The sequence below is a fragment of the Mytilus galloprovincialis genome, chromosome 11, assembly GCF_965363235.1.
Source record: "Mytilus galloprovincialis chromosome 11, xbMytGall1.hap1.1, whole genome shotgun sequence".
NCBI classification, from domain to species: domain Eukaryota; kingdom Metazoa; phylum Mollusca; class Bivalvia; order Mytilida; family Mytilidae; genus Mytilus; species Mytilus galloprovincialis.
Genome location: NC_134848.1, coordinates 80,917,701 through 80,936,497, shown reverse-complemented (window position 1 = coordinate 80,936,497; position 18,797 = coordinate 80,917,701). Strand labels below are relative to the sequence as shown.

The 18,797-nt window shown below is 30.8% G+C and overlaps 1 long non-coding RNA gene across 1 annotated transcript; it reads left to right on the top strand.

Annotated features, from left to right (window-relative positions):
- The first annotated feature begins 9,946 nt into the window (after positions 1 to 9,946).
- On the top strand, positions 9,947 to 11,528 carry LOC143051423 (uncharacterized). The gene is made up of 3 exons (XR_012970762.1): positions 9,947 to 10,139; positions 10,489 to 10,852; positions 11,452 to 11,528. It is a non-coding gene; the product is annotated as an uncharacterized LOC143051423 (long non-coding RNA).
- The last annotated feature ends 7,269 nt before the right edge of the window (positions 11,529 to 18,797 follow it).

Sequence of the window (18,797 nt, the reverse complement as noted above, 5' to 3'; positions counted from 1 at the left end):
TGTAAATCTATATAGCCGCATAGTAAATGAGTTATATTTTCATGTAAGGATTGATTGTATAATAAAATAGGTAGCAATATTTGAATATTATGACTAAAAAAATTTGTTCGCATCAATTAAGAGTGCCAGCATGTCCTTTTTTTATTCAAAATATTGAATCGTAAACAAAATTCAGTAGTTTTCATACCTCAGACTGACTCATATAATAAAATTATTTGTACGCAACAACCAAAACTGACCATATAAACATTCTTTTATGTAAATCTATATATAAAGGTGCAGAGTGAATGAGTTATATTTTCATGTAAGGATTGATTGTACATGTATTATGAAAAAGGTAGCAATATTTGAATATTAAGACTAAAAAATTTTGCTTACATCAATTTAGAGTGCAAGCATGTCCTTTTTGTATTCAAAATATTGAATCGTAAACAAAACTCAATAGTTTTCATATCTCAGACTGACTCATATTATTAAATTATTTGTCCGCAACAACCAAAACTGACCATATAAGCATTTTATTATGTAAATCTATATAGCTGCATAGTAAATGAGTTATATTTTCATTTAAGGATTGATTGTATAATAAAATAGGTAGCAATATTTGAATATTATGACTAAAAAATTTGTTCGCATCAATTAAGAGTGCCAGCATGTCCTTTTTTTATTCAAAATATTGAATCCCAAAAAAATTCAATAGTTTTCTTACCTTAGACTGACTCATATAATAAAATTTATGTCCGCAACACTCAAAACTGACCATATAAGCATTTCATTATGTAAATCTATATAGCTGCATAGTAAATGAGTTATATTTTGATGTAAGGATTGATTGTATAATTAAAAAGATAGCAGTATTTGAATATTATGACTAAAAAATTTTGTTCGCATCAATTTAGAGTGCCAGCATGTCCTTTTTTTATTCCAAATATTGAAGCGTAAACAAAATTCAGTAGTTTTCATACCTCAGACTGACTCATATAATAAAATTATTTGTCAGCAACAACCAAAACTGACCATATAAACATTCTATTATGTAAATCTATATAGCAGCATAGTAAATCATGAGTTATATTTTCATGTAAGGATTAATTGTATAATAAAATAGGTAGCAATATTTGAATATCATGACTAAAAAATTTTGTTCGCATCAATTTACAGTGCCAGCATGTCCTTTTTTTATTCAAAATACTGGATCGTAAACAAATTTCAGTAGTTTTCATACCTCAGACTGACTCGTTTTATAAAATTATTTGTACGCAACAACCAAAACTGACCATATAAACATTCTATTATGTAAATCTATAAAGCTGCAGAGTAAATGAGTTATATTTTTATGTAAGGATTGATTGTACATGTATAATGAAAAAGGTAGCAATATTTGAATATTATGACTAAAAAATTTTGCTTACATCAATTTAGAGTGCAAGCATGTCCTTTTCTTATTCAAAATATTGTATCTTAAACAAAATTCAGTAGTTTTCATACTTCAGACTGACTCATATAATAAAATTATTTGTCTGCAACAACCAAAACTGACCATATAAGCATTTTATTATGTAAATCTATATAGCCGCATAGTAAATGAGTTATATATTCATGTAAGGATTGATTGATAATAAAATAGGTAACAATATTTGAATATTATGACTAAAAAATTTTGTTCGCATGAATTAAAGAGTGCCAGCATGTCCTTTTTGTATTCAAAATATTGAATCGTAAACAAAACTCAATAGTTTTCATTTCCAGACTGACTCATATTATTAAATTATTTGTCCGCAACAACCAAAACTGACCATATAAGCATTTTATTATGTAAATCTATATAGCTGCATAGTAAATGAGTTATATTTTCATGTAAGGATTGATTGTATAATAAAATAGGTAGCAATATTTGAATATTATGACTAAAAAATTTTGTTCGCATCAATTAAGAGTGCCAGCATGTCCTTTTTTTATTCAAAATATTGAATCATAAACAAAATTCAATAGTTTTCATATCTCAGACTGACTCATATAATAAAATTATTTGTCCGCAACAACCAAAACTGACCATATAGGCATTTTATTATGTTAATCAATATAGCCGCATAGTAAATGAGTTATATTTTCATGTAAGGATTGATTGTATAATAAAATAGGTAGCAATATTTGAATATTATGACCAAAAAATTTTGTTCGCATCAATTAAGAGTGCCAGCATGTCCTTTTTTTATTCAAAATATTGAATCGTAAACAAAATTCAATAGTTTTCATATCTCAGACTGACTCATATAATAAAATTATTTGTCCGCAACAACCAAAACTGACCATATAAGCATTTTATTATTTAAATCTATATAGTCACATAGTAAATGAGTTATATTGTGATGTAAGGATTGATTGTATAATAAAATAGGTAGCAATATTTGAATATTATGACTAAAAAATTTTGTTCGCATCAATTTAGAGTGCCAGAATGTCCTTTTTTTATTCAAAATATTGAATATTGAAACAAATTACAGTAGTTTTCTAACCTCAGACTGACTCGAATTATAACCAAAACAGACCATATTAGCACTATATATAGCTGCATAGTAAATTAGTTATATATCCATGTAAAGATAGCAATTTTTAAACATTTAAATTAACGAGATGGTACAAATGTACATACTTAATATATTACACTTTATTGATATCCCTTTCAATACACTGTACAATTTACGTTTTTATATCAATTGTCAAAACAGAATCTTATCATGTTAATCCAAGGCAAACAAGGTGAATTTCGATTAAAAATAATGTATTAAATGCCCGAGTTATAGTTAGGAATTCGAAGAGACAACTATAAATGGGGAACGAAACAACGTAAACCATGATGTTTATATTCCATCATATAAAAATATTCTCCCGATGTCTCGGACAACCTTTCTTTCCGTATCGATATTTGCACATGTAACTTTTGAAAGGAAAATATAGAAAATCTGCCAATCAGTAAAGTTAATGGACTTAATGAAAGTGATTTTGTGTAATTTAATATTTCGAATTAAAAGAGTTTTTGAATTGTTCTGGTTTGAAAAACATATACGTAAAATATTAAGACTAATGGTCGTTTTCATAAAATAAATGTGCAAATGAACTTGAAGTTTATTTCTAAATTTACCCAATCAGTTAACGCGAAAAGTAAACGTGCGTTTACTTTCAAGTGCACGTAAAAATACACTTGTAAAATCTGTACTAAACGCCCGTTTACTTTTAAGTGCACGTAAAAATAATTTGAAGAATTCTGAAGTAAACGCCCGTTTACTACTGACTAAACGGACACATAGTAAACGCCCGTTTACTAGGGTAGACATTAGAAATTTCCATTTCGACCACGTTAACGTAATTATAGTAAACGTGCGTTTACTAGTAAACGGGAGATTTGAAGTTAACTAACGAAATATGTGCACGCGGCGTTAACTTGCGTTTACTTTATGTAATGCTTGGTCTGCACCCAACTGTATAATGGAATATTATGCATCTGTCAGATAAGGGATTATTGTCGTCAGCTTAACAATCATGTTCATTCCGCCATATTAGATATATGTAAATGCCTATACACAGTCAAACATATGACAGTGATCAAAGTATAGATTACTACAAAGTGTTAGTTCTATAGAATGATGTTCGTCTTGTCGTCGTGTTGCGTTCTTTGTACGAATGACAGGCAAAATCTTTACAAAATTTTGGTAAAAAATAGTTAGAAATAATCCGTACACAACTAAACACCTAACATAAATAAACATGAAAGTTGGTCAGGAATATATTTATTTTACAAATGTACAATTTTAAAGCATTTCAGACCAGGTGTTCTTCGTGTTATCTACAACGAGACAATATATTAATTAAAATGTTTCAAAGGTTTTCTGGATAATATATATTATAAATCATGTATATCAAATGCTAATATTGACCCGAAAAGAAAGGTTCACCTAAATTAGTTTTCAGAACTCTAGTTGATGTAAATTGGATTCTTAGTTGTCTGTTGTTTATCTATGTATTATATGTTTAGAAAAACACAGCAGGAAGCATGCAACTACAAATAACCTCATTTTTGACAACTCGATCAGCTTCATACTGTTTGACATCTGAAAACTTCAAGCCATCTGAAAAATACTTTTTTTTGCACGACCCGAACAATACCTTGTCGAGATTGATGTGCATACATCGTTAATACACAAAGAATAATAAACTAGAAACTTACCTTTATCATATCTAATAGTATCCTTTACCAGTTGATCCGTATCCACCGACAACATTGCTTCCTCCGCTAACTACACTGACTGGACCTGCAACAACACCACCAATTGGGCCTCCAATACCACCGATTGGACCAAGAAGTCCACTTCCACCAACAATACCACTCACACCACCGATGATACCTCCACCACCAATAACACCAGCTCCTCCAAGTGTAGCACCGTAATTTTGGTTGGTTACCCACCATGGCAATAAGGAACAACAAGTATTCAAACTACCAGGAAGGAGTGGTGCCAAGTTACAGTTCTTGTTGAGTTTAATCTGCCCTGGTGCACATTTCAAACTACATGTGCACCATGGTTGGCTTCCACCGACAAGTCCTGCAATTTAAACAAAGCGTATTAACATCAAGATTTGATATTAGATGAAGAACATATTTAATAAATGAGCTGGAATATTCACCAGTGCAGACATATGAATATAAAAAAGAATATGTGGTGTAGTTGGCAATGAGTTAACTCGCTAAGGATCAAATGACACATTTAGCAACTAAATAATATCGAACGGTTTCAATAATTGAAATTTGGTAAATTATTTTGAAGAAAATTCCATGAAATTAGAACTAGAATATAAACGAAATTGTCATATTTGTTGATGCTATTGTTCAGAACTATTTTGTTGCGGCTTTTTCCTTATTGATAATATAAATGGTCATTTAGAATGTACCTGTATTTAATCCACCGATCAATCCTCCTAAACCACCACCATTTAACAGAAGTCCACCACCACCGACAATTCCTCCAGATCCACCAATAATTCCACCACCGCCAAGGATTGGGCCACTTGTGATAACTCCACCATTTACAAGTCCTCCTAATAATGGACCTCCTTTGTTTAATGCCGAAACAGAGGCGACAAGCGAAACTAGTAGTAGAGTCAACATCATGATTGGTTACTTTGATCTTTAGAAGATGTGAAGTATACTCAGATATGCATGTCCTTTTATACTCTGTTTATTGTAAGACACATGATGCATATTAAAAAAACATTGGTTTGATATATTATGAAAAATGGGATTTATAAAATTGTGGTGTAAAAATGTGCAATTCATGCATATGTTGATAAAGCAGGTTTTATTTGTGGACAAAGTCAAATACATAACATGCAACTACCACGAACGTGAAAAATGACCTTATTAGAAGAAGAAACAGCATAGTTCTCTGATGTCAGACAGGTGTAATTGACTAAAAAAATACAATCTGTCAACTTTAAATATTGCATCATATTAAAGTGCATTTTATACGAAAGTAATTCGTTTTCAATTCATAACTATATTTATTTGACTGAACAAATTGAAGTTTATTTATACATGCACTTAAAAGTGAACAGGCATTTACAACAGATTTTTTTACGTACACTTGAAAGTAAACGCGCGTTTACTTTCCGCGTAAAGTAATTGTGTTAACTAAAAAATAATCTTCGTGTATATGTGTAGATTTGGCGAACAAAACAGCTAATTTTTGTATGGATAGATGACATATCTCTGACATTCATTACTGTGTTTAACATGTTTAATGTATTTTGCAATGAAATTCGTTTCAAAACCTATGGATAACTTTCTGGGAATGTTTACTCTTTTGAAAGTTGTGTTAACCAAATGATATTGACAATTTTCATAGAGAACATGCAGTTATTAGCAGTTTTTTTAAGTTCTGTTGTTTTAATTGTTGTTTTAACTTGTGTTATATTTTGTATGGTGTTAATTTGTTTTAAGACATGTGCAAAAAATAGCGTTACTAATACATTGTGATAATTGAATGTTGTGTTGAAACCATCTCTTGTAATGCATATCAATTAGTTTGTTTGATTTGCAATATTTAGCGTGACATTATGTCTCTGATGAATTGAAGTTTGAAATCGTTTATTTTTGTGAATGCAGATTTTAAGCGTAGAAGTCTCTATTTGGTGCGACTTATATCATCTAAGAGGCAGTTGAGAGAAGTTAAGCGCTATATTCGAAGTTTAATATAAAAATAATATATCGCGGAAAGTTTTATTATGAATTATAGGCTGTTTAAATTATCAATTGAATTGTGTCAACCTTTCCATGAGGGCGTTTTATAGCTAACTATACAGTGTGATGTTTTGTCATTATCAAAGGCTTTCGAGGCCTTTAATAGCTTACATTCAAATTGATTGAACATTAGTGCATAGTTGACTAACTGCCAACAATAGCACATCTCCTTGTTTTAATATGTTGTAATTATGTTAGAACAAAATCATTGACGGCAGATCTGATTAAAAACAGGGAGTTATTTGTACGGAGTATTTAAACAAACATATTTTTTTTAATAAACGCGCTTGTCTTGATTGGCTATTATTAGTGTTGAACCACAAAAGTCAAAATAATTTAATCGCGTAGTGGAATTAACTTTTGGACTATTTCAAATCTTGTTTTTTTTCTCAAATTAATTCTTACATACTTTCGATGTTTTAACACTATAGGCTAACATTGCTCATGTGAAATTTAAAAATTGTTGGTATAAACATTGAACGACAAAAATATGTGACGTATAAATATTCTGACGTCAGACACATGAAGCAATGAATGTGTTTTTAATTTAATAGATGCTATCGTGTTCTGTTAAATTATTTCTTTTAAAATTGTAACACGATGGTGACTGATGTACCCATATTTTTATTTATTAGGTCTGTTTAGTTTACGCATCGTTGTAAATATAACAGAATTTAAAGAGACTGTTGTACAAAGTGAGAGGTTTAGCGCTATAAAACCAGGTTCAATCCACCATGTTCTACATTTTAAAATGCCTGTACCAAGTCAGGATTATGACAGTTCTTGTCCATTCGTTTTTTATGTGTTTTGTCGTTTGGGTTTGCCATGTGATTAGGGTCTTTCCGATTGGATTTTCCTCTGAGTTCAGTATTTTTGTGATTTTACTTTTTGATATATAATGATAAAAGAGATTTATTAAATTGCGGTTTAACAATGTGCACATCATGCATATGTTGATTGAAGATGTTTTGTAAGTGAAAAAAGTCTAATACACAGCATGCAACTATCACGAATTAATTCACAAAATGACCTTATCCGATAAAAAAAACATAGTTCGCTAAAGTCACCCAGTTGTAAATGAGTAAAAAATCTGTCAAAAATATTGCATCATATTATAGTGCATTTAAGACGAAATTTTTTTTTGTTTTCATTTTTGTTTTAACTTGTAATATTTAAGACATGTGTAACAATGAGCGTTATTATTACATTGTAATAATTGCATGTTGTGTTTAATCCATCTTTTGTAATGCATATCATTTGGTTTGTTTGATTTTCAATATTTAACGTTACATTATGTCTCTGATGATGGTAGTTTGAAATCGTTTATTTTCGCGAATGCAGATTTTAAGCGTAGCAGTCTCTATTTGGTCGACTATTATCATCTGAGAGGCTGTTGAGAGAAGTTAAGCACTTTTCGTAGTTTATTAAAAAATAAATAAATAAAAAGATCGCGGAATGTTTTATTATGAATTAGGCTGTTTAATTTATCAATTAAGTTGTGTCAATTTTTCCATGCGGGCGTTTTATAGGTGACTATACAGTGTGATGTTTTTTTCATTGTAAAAGGCTTTCGGTTATCTGTGATAGCTTACATCCAAATAGTTTGAACATTGGTGCATAGTTGACTCACTACCAATAATACCTCATCTCCCTGTTTTAATATGTTGTAATCATGTTAGAACAAAAGCATTGACTGCAGATCTGATTAAAAACAAGGGAGTTATTTCTACCGAGTATTTTAAGCAAACATATATTTTTTTTTTAAATAAACGCGCTTGTTTTGATTGACTATAATTTAGCACTTTTGTATCTAACATGTGGAAAACTCAAGATTTCGAGAATCAAAAGTCAAAAATTCTTTTAAGGAAAATTTTGATCGAATTTAATTGAAACAAATGTACAAGGTAACCCGTTAAATTAAGTGATGAAAAATGCCTTAAACTGAACAGGTGGTTAATTATGTTAAATATTTTTAAAACTTTTTATATGTCATAATCGTATAATGTCATCCTGATCATCGAAAAGTAAACATAAACTTAGAGATTGATGTATTGTGACAATGTTTAATAATTATGGTTGACTCTGTCTAACCGCACACATTACATGATACATCTTTTTTAACACTATAGTACAGTTATTGCCGTTATCATGGAAACCTATCATGATTACGTACACTTTGCTGATGTAATCCCAAACAGAATACATAAACAGATATACCTTGTATTTTATATTTGCTGGCTATTTTTGACAGCATAAATATACCTCAGGAGCAATTTGCTTCAGTTACTCAATGCACGCTAGCTGAAGTATGATATGTGAAAATGCTGTGTATCTAAATTTAACATGCATTGTATAAACGCATTAAAGTACAAGACTTAATTTATCATCACAAAATAATATTGATACGTGCGAGACGATAGAAAAATGTTGCAAAATTCATTGCATTTTTTTTTAGTAAAACCAGTAGGTTTACAATTTACTATGGCTAAACTATCGTTCCTTTGAGATTGAGATAGATGATCTACTTCTGGTTAAATTAATTACATCTATCATTATAGTTTATGACACGTCAAAATAATGTATGAATTGAGGAAAGTTAACTAAAAGTCGAATACTAACTGATGTCCTTATATATCAATTTTTGTAAAATAAAAAAAAAATCGCTTTAGCTAAAATAGAATGTTGTATACACGGTATGCATTACTATAGAAATAAGTAATAAAACTCAGTCATAAAATAGTATGGTCCTTATATCGTATGTCAACATGCTAAAAAAGTTTTGACTGTAAATTCCTAAATAGAGAGGTAAAATATGACAGCTGGATATAAAAACTCATAGCTCATGGCAAGCATTTATTACGACCAATAGACAAAGAATAGTACATAAAATACAACATATAAAACTAAAAACCTTGCGACACGAACAAAAAACAATGAGGGATGATTTCGGAACTCCAGAAGGGTGAGCCTTCTCCATATGTGGCACTTGGTAACTTTTCCAATATGAAATTTTAAAAAACTGTAAATGAGTCTAACATATATCATTCGTGAGTAAAGTATTAGCTGCATACCCCATTATAGTTTTACTAATAATGAAATTGGTGTTTTCAGACTCGGTGATTTGCACTACTTTCTTACTCTTTGAATCAATTAATAAAATGTAACACTTGTTCTTTGTATAATATTCCATATTCAATGCAAAAATTTCTGCTTTTCAATTTCATATCGGATCAATATTTAAGGAGAGTGTACGTGGTTAAACTTATTCTGTCAAATAAAAAAAAAACCTGATGAAATAAAAAACAAAATACTTTATCTGTACTATATTATGATGCAATATCTAACGTTGTTAATTTCATCTGTTCTCATTTACAACTAGCTGATATCGGCAAGATTTTTTTTTATCTAATACAGTCATCTCTCAAGTTCGTGATAGTTGCATGCTATATATTGTAAAGAAAACCCTGTTATTTTCAAACCACAATTTTATAAATCTCCTTCTTCATAATATATCAAACCATTTTTTTAGAGCCAGGTATCACGTGTTTTACAATAAATCTAGTATATAAGGACATGAATATCTGAATATATTTCACCATCTTCTACAGATCAAAGTCACCCATCGATATGTTGACTCTTCTTCTAGTTTCGCTTGTCGCCTCTGTTTCGGCATTAAACAAAGGAGGTCCATTATTAGGAGGACTTGTAAATGGTGGAGTTATCACAAGTGGCCCAATCCTTGGCGGTGGTGGAATTATTGGTGGATCTGGAGGAATTGTCGGTGGTGGTGGACTTCTGTTAAATGGTGGTGGTTTAGGAGGATTGGTCGGTGGATTAAATACAGGTACATTCTAAATGACCATTTATATTATCAATAAGGGAAAAGCAGCAACAAAATAGTTCTGAACAATAGCATCAACAAATATGACAATTTCGTTTATATTTTAGTTCTAATTTCATGCAATTTTCTTCAAAATAATTTACCAAATTTCAATTATAGAAACCGTTCGATAATATTAAGTTGCTAAATGTTGTGTCATTTGATCCTTAGTAAGTTAACTCATTGTCAATTACACCACATATTCTTTTTTATATTCATATGTCTGCATTAGTGAATATTCCAGCTCATTTATTAAATATGTTCTTCATCTAATATCAAATCTTGATGTTAATACGTTTTGTTTAAATTGCAGGACTTGTCGGTGGAGGTCAACCATGGTGCACATGTAGTTTGAAATGTGCTCCAGGACAGATCAAACTCAACAAGAACTGTAACTTGGCACCACTCCTTCCTGGTAGTTTGGATACTTGTTGTTCCTTATTGCCATGGTGGGTAACCAACCAAAATTACGGTGCTTCACTTGGAGGAGCTGGTATTATTGGTGGTGGAGGTATCATCGGTGGTGTTAGTGGTCTTGTTGGAGGTGGTAGTGGACTTCTTGGTCCAATCGGTGGTATTGGTGGTGTTGTCACAGGACCAGTCAGTGTCATTGGAGGTGGCAGAAATGTTGTCAGGGGACGAATTAGTAAAGGAGGATATTATTAAGTATATAAAATGTAAGTTGGTTTTTTTATATCTATTTTCGATGACATTTCCTCTTTAATTGTGAATTACTGACGTAAATCATCAACAATCAGATTCACGTATTTGTCTAGTCATGTTTCAGTTTTGAATTTTCGAAAAATAAAGGAATTAGATTGTTATTTAAAATTCCGTACAATCTTTGTTTTTCCCCTTTAAAACAAAATAGTAGTATTTGTGAACTTCCAAGTGAATTATATGTCTTTATATGAAACCAGATTTAAAATGTGAACAGTTAAACATTTCTTTTATACTGTATAATGTTTTCCAGTACACATTTTGTGGGAGAAATCCTGAGCAATCCATATTATGTTTTATCTATAAAGAGATAATCAGGTGGTGTTTTTCCCTTAAATCGATCAGGAAATTAATATATTGAAATTATTTGACTTATGTTTTGTTAAGTACAGGTGACAAATTAGCAAATGGCCAGTACTGCATTATTGTTACGTTTACTTTTTTGATGGATATATATTAACACGTTTAAGATATATGACCTACTTAAATTATCATTGGTAGAAGCATGGTAACATTTTTTTTTCATATTTTAATTGATGTTTTTTACTCTTTGTAGTTGACAGTGATACGACACAGATATGGAAAGCTTGCAATCTGTTAAGTTCTTTTATAAATAAAATCATCAGAAACAAATGCATGTGTTAAGTTTTGTCCATGTGTGGTTCTGTTAACAATCACAGTTTGCATGTTTGCTCGTGTAATTAGGTTTCCTCAAATATGACCTCTTCATGCCGAAGGAGTTACATGAAATGGCAAGCTTAAATGACAAATGACAAAATAAAAGAAATAGTTGAAATGTTTCATGCAGTTTTGAATCGGTGTTCGTTCAGCTTTACCGATTTATTTCTAATGAATAACGGTATTCTATCGTCGCCTTTTGTTATTCTACATTTAATCAACCACTTCCGGCGATATGTTGAGTTTCAAAAAGAAAACCACATCATGTTCAGCTGGAATGCATTTTCTAAGAAAGAAAAAGTATAACACTAGTTGAGTTTGATATCTGTGAATGTTTCCACTAAGAGGATTTAACTGGCTTTGCATATTACAGACATTCATATACATATTCTTTCCATATTCGTGATTGTTAAACAACTATATCTTCCTACGAAACTGTTGTCACATTTGTGACACTCAGAAGAACTTATACAGTTTCTAGGCTTTCTAACTGCTTTAGAAAAAAAGCAAAACAAAGATGTGAAACCGGTTATAGAAAAATGTAAAAAAATAAAGGACTTTAGGAGCATTTTGTAATTCAATTTTATTTCTATTTTCACTAGTGTGGAGACAGAATTCAATTTAAGGTATATATAAATATATATATACAGAAATAATGACACCACATGTTTGTGGCATAACATCTTGACCACAAGTTTATTGTTTTCTGTTAAGTATTAAATTTATATTATTAAGATTCATTTTGTTACATCTTGTGATTAATTTGATTTGGCAATCGCCAATGGTAGCCAATAAAGGCAACAGTAGTATACCGCTGTTCAAAACTCATAAATCCATGGACAAAAAACAAAATCGGGATAACAAACTAAAACCGAGGGAAACGCAATATAAGAGGAGAACAACGACATAACACTAAAATGTAACACATATAGACAAAATCCCACGAGAATAACATATATCACATATATATATAACATCAAAACCAAATACATGAATTTGGGATAGACAAGTACCGTGACACGTCTTATCGCAATGTGAATTTACACTCAAAAATAAGAGAAAACAAACGACACAACGTTATAATGTAATACACACAGAAACGAACTATAATATAACAATGACCATATTCCTGACTTGGTACAGGGCATTTTTAAAGGAAAAAATGGTGGGTTGAACCTGGTTTTGTGGCATGCCAAACCTCGCACTTTTATGGCCAAGTGAAATATAACATCAAAATGACAACACAGGACTACAATATAAATAAATTGGAGAACACAATTGACAAAGAATCACACGAACAACAGCCAACAAAAGGCAACAAGTTCAAAATTTTAATACGCCAGAAGTGCCAACAGGGTTAAAGAACATCAGTTGTTCGACCTGTTAGTCAAATGCGTTTTGCTTAAATATACAAAATGTTGTTTGTGATGTATTAAGACCCTTCCACGATGAAATTTGTTTTATATGCACACGTATACAAAATGCAGTTAGTTTTTATCCACGCAATCATAGGTTTGAACGCAGTTTTCAATTTAGACTTGTTTATATTTTTTCGTTTAAGATTGTATCATATTTTCCCTACAGTTTATATGATCCGTTCGTCCTATATTTAGATTCTTTAAATTCAACAGTCTGTCTAAAATTGAGGGTAAATTATATGGCCTTCCAAATATCGTTTCGATCCCTAACATCACTGAAGAGACATTTATTGTCGAAATCCGGATCTGGTGTACCAAAAAACGTTGACACCACATGTTTGTGGCATAACATCTTGACCACAAGTTTCTTGTTTTTTGTTTAGTATTAAATTTATATTAAGATCCATTTTGCTACATCTTATGATCAATTTTATTTTTATGTGCCAATGGCAGTCACCATCATCAAAGTCAAATCAGTTTAGTTTAAATATACTTTTTCACTTTTTTGGTCTTTTGGAAAATGTTTGTGCTGTATTTAAACCCCACACAAAGAAATTTGTTTTACATGCACACGTATACAAATTGCGGTTTTTATCCAACGCAATCATAGACTTGAAAGTAGTTTTTAATTTAGACTTGTTTATATTTTTTTCTTTTGGGCATGCATCATATTTTCCCTCCGGTTTATATGATCCGTTCATCCTATATATAGACTCTTAAAATTTAAGAGTCTGTCTTAATTGAAGTTAAATTATGTGGCTTTTCAAATACCGTTTCGATCGCTAACATCACTGAAGAGACATTTATTGTTGAAATCCGGATCTGGTGTACCAAAAAATATTGACACCTCATGTTTGTGGCATATTATCTTGACCACAAATTTATTGTTTTCTGTTTAGTATTAAATTTATATTAAGATCCATTTTGTTACATCTTGTGATAATTTTATTTGGCAATCGCCAATTGCAGTACGCAGGGTTAAACAACATCAGAGTCAAATGCGTTTTGTTTCAATATACTTTTTCAATTGTATGGTATTTTGGAAAATGTTGTTTGTGCTGTATTTAAACCCTTCTACAACGGAATTTGTGTTACATGCACACGTATAAAAATTGTGGTTTTTATCCAACTTAATCATAGGTTTGAATGTAGTTCTCAATTTAGACTTGTTGATATTTTTTCGTTTGGGCTTGCATCATATTTTCCTTCCGGTTTATACGATCCGTTCATCCTATATATAGAATCTTCAAATTGAGTCTGTCTGAAATTGAGGGTAAATTATATGGCCTTCCAAATACCGTTTCGATCCCTAACATCACTGAAGAGACATTTATTGTCGAAATACGATCCTAGTGTACAAAAAAGTATTGACATCTCATGTTTGTTGCATAACATCTTGACCACAAGTTTATTGTTTTCTGTTTAGTATTTAATTTATATTAAGATCCATTTTGTTACATCTTGTGGTCACATTACATATTGGCAATCGCCAATGGCAGTCAACAGGGTTAAAGAGCATCAGTTGTTCGACCTGTTAGTCAAATGCGTTTTGTTTAAATATACTTTTTCACTTTTTTTGGTCTTTTGGAAAATGTTTTTTGAGTTGTATCCCGTGTTTAGTATAATTTTTAAATAATACTAAATTTAATTACAGTTGGCAGGGATGTATAAATACGCAGCCATGTTCTATTACTTACCCTTAGTACACACGGTAAAAATGTATTACTCATTTTTCTTATCATCAACCTGCTATATATTTGGGATGTTTACATATACAGTCTCTGTTGCAATTGCTCTACCGTTGTCATATTTTTAATATTATACCAGCTTAGATCGGAAAAGACTGTTTATTGGGACTGTATTTCCACGCAGTTGTTTCAACATCGCAACTGTCACCACCTTTGAAATTTTAGAATTGTGCCAGTTCACATAGCAAATAACTATTTTTATTTTGGCATATCTTTGTAGTCTTTGCGCCGTGTTTGGAAATTTTTTACCAGCAACTGTGATGTTCGCTTAAAATGTATAAATCTCAAGATTTTTATAGTGTCTTAATTTGAATTGACATGATTCATTTGACATCCTGCTATTACCGAGGGAGGATATATATATATATATGTTAGCGGCAATAAGTAAAATTAGGCATTAAGCTTAAATCCTAGACAGTAGGCTAACGCCTAGGAATTAATTCTAATGCCAAAATGATTTAAGCTTAAATCCTGCAAAATATGTTCGGGCATTAAACTTAATGCCCATAATATAAATGCGAGTAAATAAAAGACATTCATTCAATTAAATAAAAAATTATACGTTTGTTACATAATAGCATTCATTACGAGAACTGAAGTTTAAAATGTCATCTACTGGAAATAAAATCACAGATAAAATATGTTTTTATATTAAAACTCATCAAATATTACTTATAAAATATGAAAACTTGATAGAAATTTGTGTTAAAATCATTCGTTATGACAATTTGTTGAACTGTGGCACCGACTATTGCACTATCTCCCGTTTTTCTTGCATTTGCACCGATTAATTAAACATTTAGATTTACAAAAACATTTGAAAACTCCTTGACCTCCAGATAATGACTGATGGAATGATGCCTCACGAACACTTAAAGGTGTTTCACAATTTATTTCCTCTTCCAGAATTGATTTTTGTTAACAGATTTCCATCTCATTTTATCCAAATGTAACTAGGAGTTGTCCAAATATTGTAGCTACAACAATATTGCCCTTATCATTGATCTGAAAAAAATATACAGATGAAATTCTTACAGAGGCAGTTTGATTATTTTCATTAAAATTTCGATTAAATAATATTTGTGAGTGTAGAATTTGCAATTATTTTCAGTGAATTACAAAATGAAGTCGTGTTGCATAAGGTGATTTTCAACTGTCTTTGTGGCATTAATCCGCATCTTACTGTCCTCATCTGGTGCAGATCCTGATTTTTTCAAGAAGAGGGGGGCCATAACCCCCTTCCTAAATTCACATAAACATATTTCCTTTTACTGATTTTTTTTTCTGTTCCGTATTTAATAAACATGACATATTAAATGAGGCAGTCGAATTTTTGATTAAATATCTCACCTCGATGACTCGGTCGAGTAAATTTCTACTGTCACCCTTCCCTCGATCAAACATATGTATTGGTACGACATCTGTTTATTTTACAGAAATTGATATATAAGGACATCAGTCAGTATCCGACTTTTACGTTAACTTTCCTTTACTAATACATTACTTTGACGTGTCAGAAACTATAATGATAGATGTAATTAATTTAACCGAAAGTAGATATTCTATCTCAATCTCAATATGAAGAGAGTTTTCAAATAGTAAATTGAAAACCTACTGGTTTTATCTAAAAAAAACAACGCAATGATTTTTTTTTTTCAACATCTAATTTTCTGTCTCGCACGTATTATTGTTATGTTGTGACTATAAGCTAACTCTGGTGTGTTTATGCTCAGCATGCGAAATTATGATACATGACACTTTCAAATATCATATTACAGCTATATGTATCATGAATAGAGATACTGAAGCTTAATACTCCAGAGACATATTTATACTGTCAAAAAAGCAAACAAATATAAAATATTAGGTAAATTTATTTCTGTTTGGGATTACATCAGCAAAGTGTACGTAATTACGATAGGTATCCATGATAATGACAATAACTATACTATAGTGTTAAAAAAGATGTATCAATGTGTGTGGTTATTTAGTGTTAACCATATTAACATAACATTGTCATCATACATCAATCTGTAAGTGAATGTTTACGATGATATTTGAGATTATGACATATACAAAGTTAAAATATTTAATATAATTAACCACCTGTGCAGTTTTAGACATTTTTGTATCATTTAATTTAACGGGATACTGGGTATATTAGTTTCAATTAAAATCGATCAAAATTTTCCGTAAAATGATTTTTGACTTTTGATTCTTGAAATCCTGAGTTTTCCACATGTTAGCTACAAAGGTGCCTAATAATAGCCAATCAAGATAAGCGCGTTTATTAAAAAAATATGTTTGTTTAAATACTCGGTACAAATAACCCCCTGTTTTTAAACAGATCTGCAGTCAATGCTTTTGTTCTAACATTATTACAACATATTAAAACAAGGAGATGTGCTATTATTGGCAGTGCGTCAACTATGCACTAATGTTGACACAATTCAATTGATAATTAAACAGCCTAATTCATAATAAAACTTTCCGCGATTTTTTTCTTTTGTACTAAACTTCAAATATAGCGCTTAACTTCTCTCAACTGCCTCTTAGATGATATTAGTCGCACCAAATGGAGACTTCTACGCTTAAAATCTGCATTCACAAAAATAAACGATTTCAAACTTCAATTCATCAGAGACATAATGTCACGTTAAATATTGCAAATCAAGCAAACTAATTGATATGCATTACAAAAGATGGTTTCAATACAAAATTCAATTATTACAATCTTTTAGTAACGCTATGTTTTGCACATGTCTTAAAACAAATTAGCAACGTACAAAATATAACACAAGTTAAAACAACAATTAAAACAAAAGAACTTAAAAAAAAATGGCTAATAATGGCATGTTCTCTATGAAAATTGTCAATATCTTTTGGTTAACACAACTTTCAAAAGAGTAAACATTCCCAGAAAGTTATCCATAGGTTTTGAAACGAATGTTATTGCAAAATACATTAAACATGTTAAACACAATAATGAATGTCAGATATATATCATCTATCTATACAAAAATTAGCTGTTTTGTTCGCCAATTCACTAAATTAATTTGCAACAAATAAAAATTAATAATCCGAATAAAAAGTGTTTTTGAATTGTTATATTTTAAACTCATATACGTTAAATAATAACGTCAAACTTGTTTTAACAAAAATGGAGAATATGTACATATGTACACGAAGATTATGTTATACTTAACACTCTGACTTTACGCGGAAAGTAAACGCGCGTTTACTTTCTAGTGTACGCAAAGAAATCTGTTGTAAATGCCCGTTCACTTTTAAGTGCACGTATAAATAAACTTCAATTTGTTTAGTCAAAAAAAGTTATGAATTGAAAACGAATTACTTTCCATGTAAAAGGCACTTTAATATGATGCAATATTTAACGTTGACATATTTAATTTTTTAGTCAATTACACCTGTCTAACATCAGAGAACTATGTCTTTTCTTCTTCTTATAAGGTCATCTTTCACGTTCGTGGTAGTTGCATGTTATGTATTTGACTTTGTCCAAACAATGAAACCTGCTTTATCAACATATGCATCAATTGCACATTTTAACACCACAATTTTGTAAATCCCATTTTTATAATATATGAAACCACTGGTTTTTTTTTTAATATGTATCATGTGTTTTACAATAAACAGAGTATAAAAGGACATGCATATCTGAGTATACTTCACATCTTGTACAGATCAAATTAACCAATCATGATATTGACTTACTACTAGTTTCGCTTGTCGCCTCTGTTTCTGCCTATGGAAAAGGATGTCCATTATAAGGAGGACTTGTTAGTGGTGGAGTTGTCACAAGTGGTCCACTCATTGGCGGCGGAGGAATAATTGGCGGTGGTGGAATTATTGGTGGTTCTGGGGGAATTGTCAGTGGTGGTGGACTTCTTTTAAACAATGATGGATTAGGAGGATTGATCGGAGGATTAAACTCTACAGCTGAAATAAATCCAAACAGCTCCTGCATATTATATGAACACAGGAAATATCTCTGACATACATAGTGACATCACAATAATGCTGAACTCCGCGGAAAA